Genomic DNA, 21,271 nt, shown 5'->3' with positions numbered 1-21,271 from the left:
AGTTTCATGAACACTTGCACGAAGAACCAGACAATGCTAACGGCAGTGACTGTACAATAACAGGGACAAATCACGAGTTGGCACACACAATCAACCCATAAGCGATCGCCCGCCAAATACACGTCGTCCGGCGAGACGACCGACCGACGACGACCCAAAGTCGTCGCCTCTCCAATCATGCGTGTTGGCGGCAACCGTTGGGCGAGTCATGGCGGTCCGGACCTTACATCGATAAGCGCTGCTGTTGCCGTTCACGGGCAGGTAAAGCAGCAACTCTGTAACAGAGGTAATTGAAACTTACATAACGAGGTGGCAGTACGGCAAAAACAGGATGTTAAATAAGAAATGGCATGAACACGAGCCACCCAACACTCTTAACTTTCTATCTTTTTGTCAATAATAACTGGACAGTTTCATTTTTAATTTGTTTTCATTTTGTAAAACGACCACCGTCTCAGTTCCCTGTTTTAATTGAAATACACAATTAGTTTATGGTCGTTTAAACTAAGTTGGAGCTACATGCTTAGAGACACAACTATCGAACGCCTTAAGCTCTCTATAGTTAGCTGTTTTATTAATTTTTTACAAAAGAATTCCTTTTGTACGAACATTAACTACATACATGGTCATTCACCGCCAAAAGTTAACTAACAATGACTTTATGCCCTGAAGCGCATTTATATCCACTCTATTACAGTCAATGAATATAATTTCAATAAAAATAAAAATAATCACCAATTTCAGTTGCAAGTGAGAATAGTTGCACTTCCCCATTTCTTCGATTCTGGAGTGGTTCCTTTTGTCTAAAACTTCATGTCACTTTTAATCCGAAAAATTAATGGATTTATATGAAAGGAACCACTTCAGAGTGTAAGTTTATTATCTTGACCACAGTCTAATTTAACCTAGTTTTCAGATGAGCAGGGACTCCACTGTGTACAATGTTTTAATGGCCGGTAAGAAACGACACTTCGATGTGGCTGGTTGCTGCGGAGTAACGTGTACGTCTAACTAGCGAAGGCAGCCACTTAGTGTCTTTGGAATACATTGTCTGTTATTTTGCTGTGGCATAAAATTGTTTAAAATTTCACTGTCTGTAGTTGTAATGTATTATTAACATATGTTAAGCAGTCATTCTGCACTTATTTACCAAGCTATCACTCCCACTACCAACGATGTGAACTACACAAGGCTCTGGATGCTGCAACTCGTCCCTTTTGCCACTCAGTATCGTAACGGATGGTAGAGTTGTAATACCTGCTCGAGTTCTAGGCCTTTTGTTTTCCGGTATGACGTTTTCTCTCTAATGAAAGTCTGCCGCATGCACAGCGTAGCACACAACATTTGGGAGGAATTAACATGTATGAGCTCACAATGAACACACAGTGTTTAGCGACACGCAATATTTAGGATCACAGAACGTTTAGCACCACACGAGAAATAACTTGCACGAAACAATTGCATACAATTATCAGCACTGTGTGATAAATCAAATTGCACTTTCGATAAACTTAGGTCTGATTTCATTACTAGAATTTCTTATGGTCACTGGTTCAAATGGCTCCGAGCACTATGGGACTTAACATCTTTGGTCATCAGTCCCTTAGAACTACTTAAACTTAACTAACCTAAGGACATCACTCAACACCCAGTCATCACGAGGCAGAGAAAATCCCCGACCCCGTCGGGAATCGAACCCGGGAACCCGGGCGCGGGAAGCGAGAACGCTACCGCACGACCACGAGCTGCGGACTCTTACGGTCACTCTGCGCAGGAGCACTATATCCAGCTCAGAGACATATTTTAGCTTTGATGCTGGCGACAGTAATACTGTCTGCAGATGATTATCATAAGCTGCGAAAAAGTAGATGTGAGTTGGTAGAGTGGACACAAAGCAGCATGTACCTCGTAACGGCAAGAAGACTTGCCGTTACTGTGGCTGAAACCCACAAACGAAGTCTGCGAAGCGTTGTCCAACATTAAAATGTTCTCTACTAGGAGTGTTCTTGGAGTCTGTCTCATTGTCATTAACCATCCTCAACAAGTGTTTTTGTGTCAGATGAGTTTTGCACTAAGTGTAAAATGGATTTAGTAGTCTCAGTAAATGTATTCTATCCAACGTCATCTTAGAAGTTGTGAGTTGTACAATTAGAATTCGTGTACTGATATTTACCACCCGTCTCACGGGTCATCTTCAATACAGCGTTATTTAATTTCGCTTTTCTGCGGCAGAACATTGGCATTTGTTTCATTCAGTATAAGTATGATGTGCTCATACAAAGAAATGATGCTAAACACTCATTCTCGTCACAGAGCACAAATTTTTCGAAATACTGCGTGTATTTCTACGTACGACACGTAAATATTATAGGAAAAACTATTATACGTGTTTTATACAGTCGTACACGGTAATTCTGACGATTTTACAAACTTTCAGGGTTAATGGAGAAGAGTAAATGCATCAGTCTGAGGTGAGGGATCCTGGTCCGGGAACAATCGAGTCGAACGAACTTTTAGAGTTTGTGGTATGGACAAAAATAAGAAAACATCTCCAGTGAACATGGGCTTTAAAATTCATACTTTTGGAGCTGTCGGAAGTTGGTCATCATCTATACTCTGAAATAGAACTCTTCTACTGCAAGCTCTTTGGTTTCCATAGTTTTTAAAGAAATAGTAGCAACTAACAAGGAAAATATATCGAGTAAATATCGACCCTAAAATTCATATGTTAAGAGCTAGGGGCACTTGTTTAGTAGAATAGATGTATTCCGGAGTAGAGAAGATGGACAAGAGCTTGTAGCTCTTTAATAGCATGCATTTTTCGGTAGAGCTCATGTTTAATAGAAATTTTTCCTTGTTTTATCTTATTCTAGCACAGCTGAAAGCAGCCTACCCTTCAACCGTAACAGCAACAGGAGCGGTACATGTGTTCCACTGTCAGAAAGAATTTCGCTGATTGCATTCGATTCGATGGTTGCCGGACCAGGGTCCTTTACCTCAGACTGATACATTTAGCCATCTTCATCATTCCTGAATGTTGGAAGCATCATCACGGAATAACCCTATAGTCTAGAGGTGTCTGTCAAATGAGGTTAAAAGCGTCTTTTCCGTCCCGCGTCTGTCCAGTATTTAGTCTTTAAGTGCATGGTCTGACGACATCTTGGTATCTAATTAGACTGGACATCAGTGCAGCTCTATATACAGGGCTATCAATGGTAGAACTGCAGAAACACACTGAATGGAATGCAGTCTTTTTCGGGTGCTTTATGTATGGAGGAAATTTGGGCTCCAGAAACGACAGTACCACATATGCAGAGTAAGCTTTATCACATCAGTTAACAATTTATTTTTAGGACGGGACATCTCGGCATCACATTTAGGCAGCCGGCTCGGGGATGCAGACCGTTAGTGCTGGCACTGTATGCAGCTCTGAAAGCACATTGTGAGTAAGGCAGACGCACAGATTAGAAGATTACTGGACCGCAACTCCCTCTCATTTTTATGCCACGAGCTCTTTCATAGAAACACCGGCGACAGAGCTGAAATCCCAGCATTGCAGCTTACACGAAATCCTGCTTGTCGAAAGGATTTGCAGCATGTTGTTACGTGCAGCTTTCATGAAAGGTACTAAAAGCGGGTGATAATGTTTTAAACACTTTACATGCAGATATAGTGTATGAAGAGGGAAAAAAGTCTCAAGGAGTGTTAGATGTGACTCACTAGCTCTCACATTTTGTATTTTGTTCGCTCAAACGAGGTAGAGGAAGGCTCACAAAACCTAGGTGCAGAAGGACTTTCTCCTTGTCACAGCGAATTATTTTAGTTTCAGGATAAGTTCGTTACCTTTTCCTTATTTACACATGCTTCTGTTTTTTGGAGTGGTTTTCTCAGCTTCATAATTATCATCACGGTCAAACACAAACATCAGTCATAAGGATTTGTTTGTAAATTTGCATGTTACTTTTTGTCTAAGTTCAGAGCCACGAACTTGGAGGCACATGTCAAGTTGCCGAGTTAGCGAAAAATATCTTCTATTGTACGTACGTCAGAAAACAGAAGATGGAAAAAAAGATTTCATGCTTTTTGTATTTACACTTATTTACGCGGGTTGTTAAGTAAGATAACACATTTTTTCTGAATGCAGATGGTTTTTATTCAGGATTCCAACACATCGTATTATTCCCCACTCTTCTGATTACAAATTCTCATTTTTCAACACAATTTCCGTTCAATATGACAGCCTTACGCCACCTTAATGGGAGTGCCTGCATGGGTGCAGGGCACAACTCTACTGGTCGATACCGGAGCTAACGTCATGTTGCATCAATAACTTCCCCATCATGCTCGCAGTGCTTCCCGCTGAGTGTATCCTTCATTGGGCCAAACAGATCGAAGTCGGAAGGTGCGAGATCCGTGTTGTGGAGTAGATGAGCAAGGAACAGTCCAATGAAGTTCTGTGAACTTCTCTCGGTTATGTAGAATTCTGTGAGGTCTTGCGTCGTCTTGGAATAGGACAAGTTCGTTTGCATTTATGTGGCGACGAACATGCTGAAGTAGTTTCTTCGATTTCCTAAGAGTAGCACAATAAACTTCAGAGTTGATCGTAGCACCATGAGAGAGGACATCAATCAGAATAGCCCTTCAGAGCCTCAGAAGACCGTCGACATGGCTTTACTGGCTCAGAGTGCGGCTTTGAACTTTTTCTTCGGAGGAGAACATTGCAGGTGGCACAGCTGTGCGCGGCTTACCGTGCTTTTGTTCGCTGCCAGTTCCCCTCAGGCACTCTGCAAGCGCCTATGAATATTTGCGACACTGTGGTTTTCCACGAAAAGAAACTCAATGGCAGCCCTCCGCTCGGAACGCACTTACGTTACATATGCCATTTTTAAAGCTACGTGCAGTATTGGACCTTCATGAATCTGTAGGGGCTGAAGCGAGAATATTCCGCTATGTCCCACATTAAACTTCACATTGTTTCAATCGAAATTGGCAGAGAAAAAAATGTGTTGCATTACTTACTGAACGCTGCTCGTTTATACATTTTCAGAAGCAAATTTTTTGTCTGCAAAGGACTCTAAGCTAGTTTGAAACTTACCGACACGTTAAATTTGTGTGGCAGACTTGGTCTCGAAACTGGAACGTTGTTTTTTGCGGGCAATGAACTCGCTTATACACATTTGGTTGAGCCCTACTCCGTCGGGGGACCCGTTAGCTGTACTAATCCAAGCAGCTAGTGCCATTCGCATATGAGGCCTCCCTTTAACCTCAGCAGGCAACGGCTTTTCTAAGGGTGCTTTTGTCCCTGCTTATCATCAGCATCGCGAAGCACGAAAGAGGTACCGCTGTATTGTTAATATATAACGAAAAGTATTTAAACTGCCTAACAAAAGGAAGTTAAGCACTCAGAACGGGAGGGGTAAATGAAATAGTGTTTCTCAGTTTGAGACCGTATGTGATATTATTCAGGTAATTGCGAAACTGAGTTAAATTTACAAAGAACTTGGTAGTATGTGCTCATCGGAATTATTTAGAGCCCCGTGCAGCCTTGATGCATCCACAGTTGGCAAGGGGTCATAAAACCATAGTATCATTGCACCTGTGGTCTTTCACTGAACAGCGGCCGTCGAGAACGTAGAGACGTTGTGCGCACCAAGTGACTTGCTGTTGTTTCCGTCGGCCTGAGTCCTTTAGCAACTGGCGGAAGGAAGCGTACGTACTGAGTGACAAGAGTGAAGTGACTGAAGGCCAGAGCTTCAGTTTACATGAATCATACATCTGGAGGAGTATGATGTGGTTTGGATTTTTCAGGTAGCACTACACCGACAATAAGTGAGGCAGATGAAGTCTAGTGATCTTACCGCTGAAGATGTATCGGGATATCTTGCAAATTGCAATATTTGTAAAGTTAAGTTTTGATGTAAAATGTGAAAGACTCATGTACCATACAAAAGGGGAGGCAGATTCTAAGAATTCGTTGGGAGAGGTAATTAAAGTGACTGTGTCAAGCGCGGGATTAGCTTTACGCACTATGCGCTTTTACAACTTACCCTCTAATCAAAGGCAGCCACTACACAGTAATTTATACCACGATTTCAACAGTGCGATAGTATAATAAGATACAAACATCAAGAAGTTTCACAACAGCTATAGCGCGGCTGTAATTTAATAATTGGAAGTTCAACAAAAACCTCTATCGGCTCAACCTCAGCGCCATTCTCCTGTGTTGGTGAAGACGAGGAAAATCGGAACCATATAGCCTATTCTTACAGTGTCATCGAACGCTTATCACTTAAACGTCGTTGCAAGTAATCTTCGGGCTCTTGGCCATCAGTACCGAAGCAGGATCAAAACCTTGTTAACATACAGCGATACATCTACATATAAACTACGGCACAAGTTCCTCAATAGTGCCAACATCCAGATATACTTCCCTGCTCTACTAACCTAATGCTCCTAGTGGTTAGAATGCCAGGGCACGACCAACGCTCAATTAACTGACCACATTCTCACGTACTACTCACCAGGTTATGGAACTCTCAGCCTCTAAATGTATGCCGCTATGTACCTCCTAAAATGGTTCAAATGGCTCTAAGCACTATGGGACTTAACATCTGAGGTCATCAGTCCCCTTGACTTAGAACTAGTTAAACCTAACTAACCTAAGGACATCACACACATCCATGCCCGGTGCAGGATTCGAACCTGCGACCGTAGCAGGAGCGCGGTTCCGGACTGGAGCGCCTGGAACCGCTCGGCCACAGCGGTCGGCTATGTACCTCCTACATGTATGTGTCTGAGTACCGGTGTATGTATAGGTGTGAATGTAATATCGAAATTTGGTTCTTTTATACTGTTGTCACGTTCTCTTCTGATGATCCATATAGATCTGCACAAATATCAATTCTCTATCTGCAGCTTTGGAAACGATTCTTACCGGACATACAGAAGAATTATTAATTTAGAGGTATATTTATTAATACCTATTGTGATGGAAATACACCAAATGTGTAGTAACGGCGATTTATCGTTCCTTATTGTGTTACCAAAAGGATTTTTACAGCATACTACCTCTGAGTATTCTGTGTTCCACTTTTGTCTGTTTACTTGTGTCAGCACACTGTGGTTAAAAGACTTGTTTTATGTCGCCTATGTAACTCACAAGAAACTGTAATATACATTTTTCAGCGATGAGATGACTGTAGGGGCACGTTCCCACAGCCAAAGAATTAAAAAAAGAAAGGAATTAACAATCCGAAGTTCATAATCAGCAAATTCGTTTCTCACCGATATATTAAGCTAAAATGTTTCAGGGTGTACAGGTAGAGTGGATAACGAGCTCTCACTTTGTTGTTCTCAATGGTATTAGATCGGAACAAGACGATCTTGCGGAACATCATATAGTATGCCTGCGAAGTTTCTCAGGATGTTGCAGGTAAGGTTGAGCTGAGAAATAATTGTAACGAAAAAAAAAAACCAATAGGTAGTGCCGTTTACGGGTTAATTTGCAATGACGTTGATCGTGAAAATTTAAGCGGCCCGCCAGATACAACAATAGTGTCAATTGTTCTCATAGCACACGAGAGAGCTCCGCCTTTGGCTCGGATTTGGTCCTTACTACCGTTGTATGCCCAATTTTTATATCGCTCTTTTGTTCGGATTTAGGGAACCAAACAAAGAAAACGTTTGGCGACACCGTCTCTGGCGGGTCATGTGAATTTGCGTGCGTATCGGTTTGATTGGTTAATTTCGTTACAAATTAAATGGAAAATGGCACAACGTATTTAATTTCTTCTTAACAATTATTTCTCAACACAGCTTTCCTGCTGCAGTCTTAAGCCTTTCAGACTGTTTCTTATAACTCTGTATAAATGTTATGGGGCACCACGCTCTTCTCAGTTATGATGCGCAGCTGCGAGGATTTGTCTTACGCCAGCAGACGGCTGATCTGCGGTTACAGTGTGGTCAGTAGAGACCGGGTTATACGCAGTTGCATTCTGCATAAGCATTTGCGTATTTGGCTCCTTTTCACCGGTTATTGCATATTTTAACTAAAAACTAGTGACAATGCATATTTTCACTCTACGTATATTATATTTTAAGAATTTAGACGGGTAAACTCTAGTTCGATCTGGTTTTGATGTCTGACATATTGACCGCGACCTTGAACTGCGTGTAATCGCTAACCGAGAGGCCACTGCCTAGCGACATCATTACATTAGAGGAACAGGCAGACAGAGTCAACGTTCCTGCGCCCGCGTCCCGGTTAATCCCCTCCACTGTCATATGAGTCGCCAACAATTACACTGAACTACGCAATCTCTTAGTCGCACGTCCACTGTTCCAGTTTAGCTGTCTATTTACTTGTACACAGTTGAACGTGTTTACGACGTATAGTGTGTAACGTGTTGTGCGCCATGCCGCCCGAAAAAAAAACAAAAAAAAAAAACGTAAACGTCGTTTGGTGGGTAGCTGACCTTTCTGGAACATTTACATATGATGGCATTCTTTTATATTGTCGAGCTTGAGAAAAGCTTCAAATAGACCAACATGTCAAGACAAGTCTTGAAATGCAGAAGAAAGGACCACAACAACTCCTGACAACAGCAAGTTGCATTAGCAGGGATTTCTCTAAAGGTAAATAAACTGATTTCATCCACAAAGAAAACGTTTCTACAGGCTGCTGCTCGCATCAAGGCCTACAAAGAAAAACTAGCAAAGATGTCTTTACCTCCCGGACCAGTGGTAACTCGTTGGGGCACGAGGGTCAAAGCTGTGTTGTTCTACAATGAACATTTCGAGGCCATTAGAGGGGTAGTAAACGACTTCGATAGTGCAGAGGTTTTAGTAGTTTGCCAGTGCAAGGAAACTTTTAATGATTCCGGTATTAAAGAAGACATTGCTGTGATAAGCACTCATTTTTCCCATGCATCTGCAAGTATTAAAAAGCTTGAAACTCAAGGTTTGGCGTTGAATGAATCCGTTCGGTTAATGAATAAAATTATTGAAGTGAACTCCTCACTGTCGGAGGTATTCCCAAGAAAACTTAAAGAAAAGTTTGAAAACATTTTAAACAATAGCCGAGGCTTTGAACACTTATTCCAATTTGACAGTTTTATTAATGGGATGGGTGAACAGAGACAGTAAGTGCCAACATAAAACCCAAAATCAGATACAGCCCAGTTACCTCAGTTGATGAAGAACGGCCCTTTCCTGCTTATAAAAATATTTTGAGTGATCGAAGACACAAACTTACCACTGAACGTTTGGAATAGCACTTGGTCATTTATGTTTACAACAGCAGAAAGTTATAAAATAAATTGTAAATGATACTTTCGTCCAATAGTATAAATTAATGTTGTTCAAAAAACTCATGACTCTATATTTTTTAAAATAAAATATTTCGAAGTTTTTGACAGTGCCCGTCTGCGTGCGTTTTATCTCAAAGTTGGTCCTGGATGTATCGATTGCTTCGCTGAGACTCACACGCATCGCAACCGCTTGTTCCTAACAACAATAACAAAGAAGGACCAATTCTTTAAGCACGGTATGTGTCGTCATTTTGCAAGTTTTTCGAAAATAATCCCAGTAAGGCCTCCTTTCTAACCTCTACCAGAAAGTATTCAAAAAATGATATCATTGTTCCAAATGTGCCGATTTTTTGCGTGGCTGGAGCTCTTCCTCTTAACTTATATGTACACGTTCGACTTCGAGACATAAAGCACGCACTAACTACCATGCCTGTTTTATTATTTAATCTTCCACATTCCGAGACTTCTGATGCATTGTTAAGCATTTTTCATGCACATTTGCATGCAGATTTTAAGGTTTTTGTGATGCTTGTAATCCGGTCTTTAGTGATCAGCTAGGTGGAACTAACAGGTTACAACGAATCAACGTGACAGGAAGTTTTCAGAGGAACCTTGCTACGACAGGCAACAGCTCTGTGAAACGGGGATGCCCAGTTAGTGGATATGTTACAGCTAATGTACAGAATTCAGTTATTCTGCAGGTTATGTAGGTAATGTGCAGATTAACTAAGATAATCCAAAAAGTGATGAAATTTGTTTCAGTTCTCGTGTTACATAGGTAATCCACGAATTACGTAGATAATCTGCATATTACCTACCAGGCATCTGCTAATGTGAAAACAAGATCTTTGCTGGACCAACTGCAACGTTCCTGTAGGCTTAAATTAATATAATATAATTTATTTATTTTTCGATACCTAAGATATCAAGTTAATACAATCAAACAATCAATAGATTAGATGATATAATTAAACAACAATCTATTAAAAAACCATTATATAAAACATCTAACAGTTTAAAATATTATTACAAAAATTTAATTTTCAACAGATATTATAAGACTATGCTTAGTGGTTAGGGTAGTCTAATGATAGATGTCACTTTGAATTATGTAGCATTTGGTTTCTGCGAGAAGCACACCTATCTATAGTACATTTGAATTCGCTATCACGTTTGATGTAAAGATATTTCTACAGCAGGAACTTCTTATGTTAAAAATCACTCTTTGCAAACACTGAATACAGATACTGCATAGAATTTTTTAAAAATATCTGTTTTAGTACCAAGTTTATAAATTACATCCTCTGTTTTGCTAAGAACCACAGCTGAAATCGAGCGGGCATCAGTTTTTGCTCTGCCTACTTGGGGTATATTAGTTCATACAATAGCACCTTCATCGATGTTTGGGTGTTTTGCATCATAAACTGCTAAAATTTTGTATGCTTCCTTTTCTAAACATTTCTCGGCTTCATCACCACGTATTTTGTGACCCATATTCTTTTTATAATGTTGCACAACACATTCTTACCAAACCCATCCTATTTACGATCTATATCACCAGAAATAAAACTTATCAGATGATTTACGCTTGTGAGCTCCTGATGATGCTTTTGATCAAACAATTCAGATAATATCGTTTGTAGTTTCTTTTCTGATTCTGTACGAAATTGCGATGGCAATTCTGCTGAAGTTGAGACAAAGCCAGTGATGACTTCAACATGAAGAGGTGATCTCTTGGGATGCAGGGTAGCTGAATAATCATCATAACTGTATCCTCAATAACGGTGCAGAAGAAAGTTTAAGATTGCTATCGACAGAATATTATATTTCCGTATGTGATTCTGTAGAAGAAGGGAATATGAAATGTCCACTTGATACAATAATAACAGTCTCTAGCGATTCTTAAAATATTTCAGGCTCTACTTCGGTGTATATCGAATGTAATACACTTTGTGCTATAATAGAAGAAGATAATTCCAATTTACCGGGGCAGTCCAACACGGATTCGTAGGGGCTTCTTTTAATTTCAGAATAATAGGCACGATTCTTCACGAAATGCACAAATCGTACGCCCTCACTTCACAAACTTTTTGGTTGCCAACCATCCAAGTAGTGAGCTTGGCTTCAATGTCTTGATTCGCTCGTTCTCAGTTTCCTTGACTCTGACTGTGTTTGAGTATGCCATTAATCATTTTGATTTCTGGTCACAACTGTATTACACATTCTAAGAATTTGCCATTAATCATTTTTATTTCTAGCCACAAATGGCTTACACATTATAAAATTTGTTTACAAAATTCACGACCTTTATCAAAATGCAAAGTATTTGGAACACCAAAAAGCAGAAAAATATCAGGCAAATTATAGGCTACTTTATCCTCCTGTTTTGACATGATGGTCTACAGAGCAAACGAATCTTGTTAAGTGGTCTTCGTATACGAGAAGAAACCTAAATTTCCCATCTAGTTGTGAGTGATAATCGATGACATACACCTGGCATCTGCTACTGACGTACGACGAAATAATCGGCTTGATAAGAATCTGTTCCATTGTACTTTTTTTAAAAAAAAAAAAACAAGATTCGCATGTATTAAAAAACATTTTTATTTCGTCTTGCGTTATGTTTTCAGTAAGTGTAGTTAACTGCTTGATCCACCGTGGCCAACCGACAGAAGAGTAGAATACAATGTGTCAAACTATTCTTCGGCATGGAAAATATTTTTCACACTTCCTCGCGCATCTCACATCGACTCAGTGAGTTATTCACAGGGTAGTACGACCAAAACACCGTACCTTAGAATTATTTGATAATGTCCAGAAAACTTTTATTCGTTTTGCATCTTCAGTTGGAATCATATTTTCCTTTTCTCATTAAAACACTATTAAATTTTAAAGTTTCACTAAAAAGGTTTGCGAACAATCTTTTCTTCACTTTACTCACCAATTTAGTGCTTTCTTCCGTACTAGTACCCAAATTTATCTGCATTAAAAAAGTCACGTCACAAATTCACGCACTGGCAGGCGACGCAAATTATGAGAAATAAAAACAACCGACGACGACAAAGGCCAGAGGAAGAGAACTACAAATGGAGAGAGAGAGGGAATGTGTAGGGAAAGGAAATATTTTGAACTCTAACAACATCTAAACACATTACCTAGGTAAAATGCGGAAAGCTTTTGATTCCCCACGTTAACGGAGCAGATCAGTTAACGTGCGGATTAGGTAGGTAATGTGCACATTACCTGCTTTCAAGCCCTAGCGGTAACAACTGTTGAAGCCTTAACAAGTACAAGAAAACGTATTATTTACAAGCAACTACAAAACGAATAGGAGATCCCATTCCCGAGTTTTATCGGAAACACAGACGCCACACCCCAACTAGCAGAGGGGCAGTGTTTACAATCTGAGCCGGGCGGGGTGGCGGCGAGGTCTCGGGCGCCTTGCCACGGTTCGCGCGGCCCCTCCCACCGGAGGTTCAAGTCCTCCCTCAGCCATAGGTGTATTTATTGTCCTTAGCGTAAGTTAGTTTAAGTTTGATTACGTAGTGTGTAAGCTCATGACCGATGACCTCAGCAGTTTGGTCCATAGGAACTTACCACCCACAAGCTTCACAAGCTTCACAGTCTGAAGTCAACAACGACCTCTTCTTACCACAATTATGTCCGCCCTGGTAGCTGAGTGGTCAGCGTGACAGACTGTCAATCCTAAGGGCCCGGGTTCGATTCCCGGCTGGGTCGGAAATTTTCTCCGCTCAGGGGCTGGGTGTTGTGTTGTCCTAATTATCATCATTTCATCCCCATCGACGTGCAGGTCGCCGAAGTGGCGTCAAATCGAAAGACCTGCACTAGGCGAGCGGTCTACCCGACGGGAGGCCCTAGCCACACGACATTTCCATTTCATACCACAATTATCTCATTCAGTACATTCTGAAATAGAACCCATAGGGACTGACGTAGACATGACCCTAAGTGAAACATTCCAGCAGACAGGACCGACCAAAATCATTAACGAAAATTGTGACACCCTTACTGAAGATGAAAGGAGCACAGTCTCCATATAATATAAAGGATTACGATACACATTTGACCAGAAACTCACCCTCCTCACGCGAGCCAACAGATCAGTAGCAAGTCAACAGGACAATGTCATTAGCGAAAGCAAATAGTAAAGGTCGCGAAAACGTTACAAAAAATCAGTGCAATCCCGATCGGAAACGAAATCGCAACATAGCCGTGTGACCTCACCCAGCCTGCTGTTACAAAAGGTCATTACTCTAGCACTGTATGAACAAATAACGCTAACGAAAGATTTGAAATACGAGTCTAGTCTGCAATGGTCTCATGTTACGTAATAGAATTAAACGTGCAACGTGCTAAAAACGTACCATTTAAAAACCGCAAATGTGAACAGAATTCCATCCGAAACAAAGATAAAAGAAGTGACGAATCACTTATATGAGACAGACATGGACATAGCTACGTTGCACGAGGTGTCTACTCCTGCAGGTCCAGAAGTTGTTGGCTACGAATATGTTTTGTAACATATAATTGAGAGGCTATGGTGTTATGTTGTAATATATTGCGGGTGTAACATATTATAGATGGCACCACGGACACCGCTGTGTTGTACAGACAATCGCGTGATCCCATCTATCACTTTGCATCAGGAAGAGGAATATCATGCTAATTACACGACACGCAGTTAATCAACATCCATACCATCTGTGACTGTGAAGAAATTAGAAAGAATCGAATTTTTTAAAACAAATCTGACACAATTGTTCTCCAACTCGTGAACAGCTATAATTCTTGACGGACATTTCAGTTGTGCCGCAGACAACAAAGATCACGAACCAAACTTCAGTTATATTCCTGAGATGCAATATTCACCGACATGTGGCCGAAAGAGGAGATATATGGACGACAAACGGCGCTAAGCTTCATTGCAAATACACTATGTGATGAAAAGCATCCGGACACCTTGCTGAAAATTACTTACAAGTTCGTGGTACCACCCCCACCCCCCCCCCCCCCCTTCACCCCATCATTGGTAATGCTGGAATTCAGTATGGTGTTGTCCCATCCTTAGCCTTGATGACAGCTTCCACTCTCGCAAGCATACGTTCAGTCTGGTGCTGGAAGGTTTCTGGGAGAATGTCAGCTCATTTTCACGGAGTGCTGCACTGAGGAGAGTTATCGATGTCGGTCGGTGAGGCCTGGCACGTAGTCGGCGTTCCAAAACATCCTAAAGGTGTTCTGTAGGATTCACGTCATGACTCTATGCAGGCCAGTCCATTACAGGGATGTTACTGTGGTGTAACCACTACGCCACAGGCCGTGCATTATGAACATGTGATCGATCGTGTTGAAAGATGCAATCGCCATCCCCGAATGGCTCTTCAACAGTTGGAAGCAAGACTGTCCTTAAAACATCAGTGTCGGCCTGTGCTGTGATAGTGCAACGCATAACAACAAGGGATGCAACCCCCCTCCATGAAAAACACGACCACGTCATAACATCACCGCCTCTGAATTTCACTGTTGTCACTACACTCGCTGGCAGATGACGTTCACCGAGAAATCGCCATATCCACACCCTGCCATCGGATTGCCACGTTGTGCAACGTGATTCGTCACTCCACACAATGTTTTTACACTGCTCACTCGTCCAATGTTTACGCTCCTTACACCAAGCGAGGCGTCGATTGGAGTCGCACCGTCTCATAAGGAGTGGCTTCCGAGTGTAACAAAGGCAAACAAATAGGAATGTATATTGGGGCAGATACTCTGATTGTGGGTCAAACGAACTGTCCAATTAGAATGTGCTTAATGTGGTGTGCAATACGGGAACAACGACAATGGCTCGCACGCGGCTTACAAACAGCGCACGTTATAAAAACATGTATGCTATCCAAGTTACAACAGATGTAGTGTCCATCCACCTAATAGCACCCTAGACGGCAAAGTATACCTTGTCAGTCGGTGCGTGGACTACGTGGCCAGCAGATGCCCTTAATGTATCCTTTCAGATTACAGAAACACCAACTACAGTCGGAAGAAATGGTCTACGAAATCCGTGGATTCATTTTGCATCGTGCTCGCGGAGGAATGTATCGCGTTCTTCAAGCGAGAACAAAGTCCGTCACAAAAGCTTTGATGCTCCTCTATAGAACTGCAGACATGTCGTCCCCGATACAAATGTCTAAGCTGAAGCCTCTTTTGCCCGCATCTCGTGGTCGTGCGGTTGCGTTCTCGCTTCCCACGCCCGGGTTCCCGGGTTCGATTCCCGGCGGGGTCAGGGATTTTCTCTGCCTCGTGATGGCTGGGTGTTGTGTGCTGTCCTTAGGTTAGTTAGGTTTAAGTAGTTCTAAGTTCTAGGGGACTGATGACCATAGATGTTAAGTCCCATAGTGCTCAGAGCCATTTGAACCATTTTGAAGCCTCTTTTCATGTGTCAGACGACACTTACACACATGCCAGTTTTATTGTGTGGGCAACTTACGTCAATCGATGGCAGTATTATACAGAAGAGTCTTCGAATCACCTCCCATTATACGCAGCAAACAGCCTAGAACGAACTGGGAGCATGTGTGGATTAATATACATAAATCTTTTTGACCGTCTACGCCGCTTCGCAATTGTATGACGTTGTCAGCGACAAAGTAGTGACGTAAGGGAAACTATTGCAAATACTAACGGCACGGGACCCGTATTGCACTAAGTGTGCTCTGAAAAATAGCCTCCATCACACTTATGCACGCGCTGATGAAAAGAAAACGTGGTTGTCGGTTAATAAAAGATTGGCTGACATTACCCACATGGCACATTAACCAGTACCACCACAAAATTTATCATGAGCAGATTGGCAGTTCTATTCAAATGCAGAGCAGAGCAATTCTGTGTGGTATGTGGCCGACTCAGTCTCGTACGCACTCCCGACATTGACGCCAGAAAGAACGGACATTAGGGACTGTTTAATTTAGCAACAGTGGCTCTTAAAAACAAGCTACAACTGGAATGTAAAGAACTTTTCTATAAATTTTTATAAATATTTCTCAATCAAGTACTCTGAACTTCTTGCGCTACATTTTCTTCTTACTCTTAGAAAAGAGTCTTATTCTTTTCTTTCAAGAAAATTTCAGTCATTTCTTATCAAGAATCTTCACTTACTTCTTCAGCCCAGTATGTTACAATTGTTTTTGTAAGAGGAATGGTTATTGCTTTGTTTCAGGAAGAGCATTATTTCCTGTTTTCTTCCAGAGTAATTTGTCATAACGTCCTTTTTTTCATAATGAAGCTTCTTAGTTTTCCAAGAGGAGATTTCTTCATTTTTCTTCCCACGAACGGGTTATTTTCTTGTTACTTTTTTTCATGAAGAAACTCATCTACCGAGACAAGTTACTTAAGGGAGCTGGAAGACACTTTGAAAATGTCGTCAAGCCTTTGCTTCACTGACTGTTAACACCGAGGACCTCAGTCCGGGGTATGAACCTAGCCACCGCCCCGATTTTGAATAAAAATCAACAGTGGCGACGGAAGACATCCGGGACAAGAAGTCACCCTCGTTTTACCAACGGACAGAGACGTGGGTAGAAGTTTAAGGCATTCTCTTGGCCTTGTGGTGGGAAACTGCCCCTAAAAGGCGGAAAATCGCAATGATGAACGTCATAATGACATAGAAGGCAATGGAAAGCACTGCATGCTTATTCACAGGACATGTGGCCTGTAATTGAAAAAGTGTCATTATTATCTCCCCATAAGCGAAAGATTCCGGACTGGTCTTCCTTTCAGGTCTCCGGGAGTGGACGGTGGACTGCCAAGAGGGAGATGACCCTGAAGAAAAGTTTGAATAATCGAAGAAGTCTTAACATTCTACGTGTCGCAGCGATGAGTGTCACATGTTTGAATGTGGTAAACACGCTAGACGACATGCACGGAGGGAGGCTAAGGCTTAATCTGGACGTAGTGTGGATGAGTGAAGTGAAATGGAAAGAAGGTGGAGTCCCCATTCAAAACAAGACAACTATTTCTAGTCAGTAGCAAAAAATGGTACAATGGGAATAGGATTCGTTATGAATAGGAAGGTAGAGCGGAGACTGAGTTACTACAAATAGTTCAATGATAGCCGGCCGGGGTAGCCGAGCGGTTCTAGGCGCTACAGTCTGGAACCGCGTGACCGCTACGGTCGCAGGTTCGAATCCTGCCTCAGGCATGGATGTGTGTGATGTCGTTAGGTTAGTTAGGTTTAAGTAGTTCTGAGTTCTAGGGGACTGATGACCTTAGAAGGTAAGTCCCATAGTGCTCAGAACCATTAGTTCAGTGATAAGGTTGTGCTTATCAGAACTGACACCAAACCAATGACAACAATATTTCAGGTGTGGGTGTCTACGTCACAGAAGATGAAGACGGAAAGAAATTATTTGGGGAAATTTAGTGGGTGATTCATATATAAAGGACGATGTGATTCTAATGATCATGGTGGCTTGGAGAGCGGTGGTGATGTAAGGAGTAGATGAAAGTATTCGAGAGAATGGGGCTCTATTGTAGGAATGAGAGAGGAGTTCTGCAAATTTTCAGTTCAAGACTCACATAAAGAGAACGTACATTTGGGAAAAACCCGGAGAAACAGGGACGTTCCAGCTGGATTACGCCGCGTTCAGATAGATTCCGAAATCAGATATTGTATAGTTAGACATACCAGGAGTGGATAAAGGCTCAGATAACAATTTAGTAATGTTGAAGAGTAGACTGTAGCGAAGACGTGGGATACAAAAGTACTTAGGAGTACTAATAGCCTTCTGAATGTCGCTAAAGATGAGAATATTGAGATAAGTAATAACACAACACTTGAAGAGCAGTGAACATCTTTAAAAATTTCAAATGCTGGAAAGAAAAGCATAGGTATAAATAAGGCAACTGCGTAGGAACCTTGGATAACAGAAGAAATGCTTCAGCTAATCGACCAAAGAAGGGAATACAAAGTTAATCAGGGAAAGCTTGGAACACAGCAATAAATATTACTTAGGTATGGAGTAAGTAGAACGCACTGATGCCAAGACGAGAAACTGTCTTCGGAAGGATTGACTCAGCATGCAGAAAAGTCAGACCACCTTCCGTGAAATTAAAAGCAAGGGTGACAACGTTAAGATTACAATGAGAATTCCACCACTAAACGCACAAGAGAGAGAGAGAGAGAGCGGTTAGGTGGAAAGAGTACAGTGAAGGCTTTTATGATTAATTTTTGGATGACGTGACAGAAATAGAATTAGGAGTCAATATGGAAGAGATAGCGAATCGAGTATTGGAGTCACAACTTAAAGAGCTTTGGATGGTTAGAGTTAGAATTCTGCGGAAGAGAAGATAACATTGCATCAGAATTTCTAAAATCATTGGAGAAGTAGCAACCAATCGACTATTAAAGTTGGTTTGGTGAATGTATGAGACTGGCGACTTGGGACACACCATCAGACTTTCGGGACAATACCATCCATACAATTCCGAAAAAAAGCAAGAGCTGATAAGTGTTGGAACCATCGTATTATTGACTTGACAGCTAATGGCGAAAATTGAGAATCTCTTAGATGATCGGTTTGGTGTCAGGAAAGGCAAGAGGCTCCAGAGAGGCAATTTTGACGTTGCGCTTGATAACTGAAGCAAGACTGAAGTAAAATCAAGACACGTTCATAGGATCTTTCGACTTGGGAAAGCAGACAGTGTAAAGTGGTGCAAGGTGATCGACTTTCTGAGAAAAATAGAAGAAAGCTATAGGGAAAACGGGTATACGCGATACATACAAGTTCCAAGAGCGAACAATAAACCTGAAAGGCCAAGAACGAAGTGATCGAATTAAAAAGAGCGTAAGACAGGGATGCAGTACTGTGAAACTATACATAGAAGAAGGAATGATGGAAATAAAGGTTTAAGAGGGAAATTAAAATTCAAGGTGAGCGGATGTCAATGATAACACTCGCTGATGACATTGCTACCCTCAGTTTAAGTGAAGAAATACAGAGGATCTGCTGAATCGAATGAGCAGTCTAGTGAATGCAGAATGTGGACTGAGAGTAAATCGAAGAAAGGCGAAAGTAATGAGATGTAGCAGAAATGAGAATTGAGAGAAACTTAACATCAAATTAGGTGAGCGCAAGGTGTAAGAAGTTAAGGAATTCTGTTACCTTGGAAGAAAAATAGCCCGTGACAGATGAAGCAACGAGGACCTAAAAAGCAGACTGCCACAAGCAAAGATGTAATTTCTGTTCAAAAGTAGTCCATTAGTATAAAACATTGGTATTAATTTGAGGAAGAAATTTTCGAGACGGTACGTTTGGAATATAGGACTGTATGACTCAAGGACTGTGGGAAATCTGAAACAGAAGAGAATCTAAGCATTTGATGTGATGGTACAGAACAATGTTGAAAAGTAGTTGAGCTGGATAGACAAAGAACGAAGAAGTTCCCCGCACAATCGGCGAAGACTGGGATGTACAGGAAACAACTGAAAGAAGAAGGGACAGGACGACAGGACATTTGTTATGACTGAAGTTTAAGGATGTAACCGCCATCGTATTAGATGGAGCTGTAGAAGATAAAAACTACAGGAGGGACAGCTATTGGAATACACCCAACATATAGTTGAGAACGTAGGGTGCAAGAACTACTCTCTACCCTGAGATGAATAGGTTACCGCAGGAAAGGAATTCGTGGCGGGGCGCATCAAACGGCAGAAAAGTGACAACACCAAACGCGAGTATCTGTAATAAAACTCTGATTACTGACATAACCGCCGATGCTATCTACATGTTGGAAGAAATTTTGATCCGATGATACTGGGAAGAACTTTAGTAATGTTTATAAACTGAACTGTTCATGTTAATTGTAGTATTAAGACGTGTAATAAATGTGAACCTAAAAGTTACCCGCATGTCTTCACGAATCTGACATTCGTTTCGAAATATAAAGACATGAAGTGATTTATTTTTGTAATGACCGTCTCCTGAAATAGAGTTACTAAGGGAAGACAGTGGTGTAAAACGGAATGTCACGCATGCTTGACGATCACTCAGCGTTTAAGACCTCACAACAATGACCTGCATACTAAACTTAATTGCACTGTACGTTTAGCTGTACATAAATTTATCAGAGCTTACTCGTTTACATTAAGAAAACTTCGAACCAGATTTTATTCAGTAAGTACAATAGACGTTATCACTCCGGTATTTCTAATTTAATTGAAAGAAGTGATAACTAAACGAATATTCAAATTTGTTCTAGGATCTATGAGTCTGCCGACATACTTTTAGACCTTCGGGAACATGTCAACCACATAAACTTGAAGATAGCGAGAACAGATAGGTGCGATAACTAGCGTACGATCTGCTCAACAGCTCACGCATCCAAGCTGCTAATAAAAGTAATGCACAGAATAAGGGGAAAAGAAGCCTCAAGATCTGTTAGATGATGATCAGTTCGCTCTTGGCAAAGGTAAGGGCATTACCGAAGCAGTTGTGACGGTGCGGTTGATATTGGACGCAAGATTTGGATTGGTCGACCTAGAAAAAGTGTTAGTGTGAAGTGGTGCAAGATATTCCGTATTCACAGGAAAATAAGAGTAATGTACGAGAACTAAGGGGAAAAACGAGTGGAAGATCAAGAACGAAGAGCTCGGATGATATAGAGTGGAAGACAGGGATGTAACTTTCGCCCCTAGTTCTCCATCTATTCATCGAAAAAGGAATCATGGAAACACAGGAATGCTTCTTCAATGAAAGTGAGGAAGAACTGCAAGTCCTGATAAATGATGTGAACAATGTAATAAGCACAACTACGCATTTAGAGTGGACCTAAGACAGACGTAAGTAATGAGGATTAGTAAATTATATTGGTTATAGGTTCCGCCTTTTATACAACACTGTTTCTTCTTGTTACCCAAACAGGTTTCGGCACATTTTTGCCACCATCAGTGG

This window comes from Schistocerca serialis, chromosome 1 (assembly GCF_023864345.2).
Source record: "Schistocerca serialis cubense isolate TAMUIC-IGC-003099 chromosome 1, iqSchSeri2.2, whole genome shotgun sequence".
NCBI classification, from domain to species: Eukaryota; Metazoa; Arthropoda; class Insecta; order Orthoptera; family Acrididae; genus Schistocerca; species Schistocerca serialis.
Note: the sequence above shows the minus strand (reverse complement) of the source record.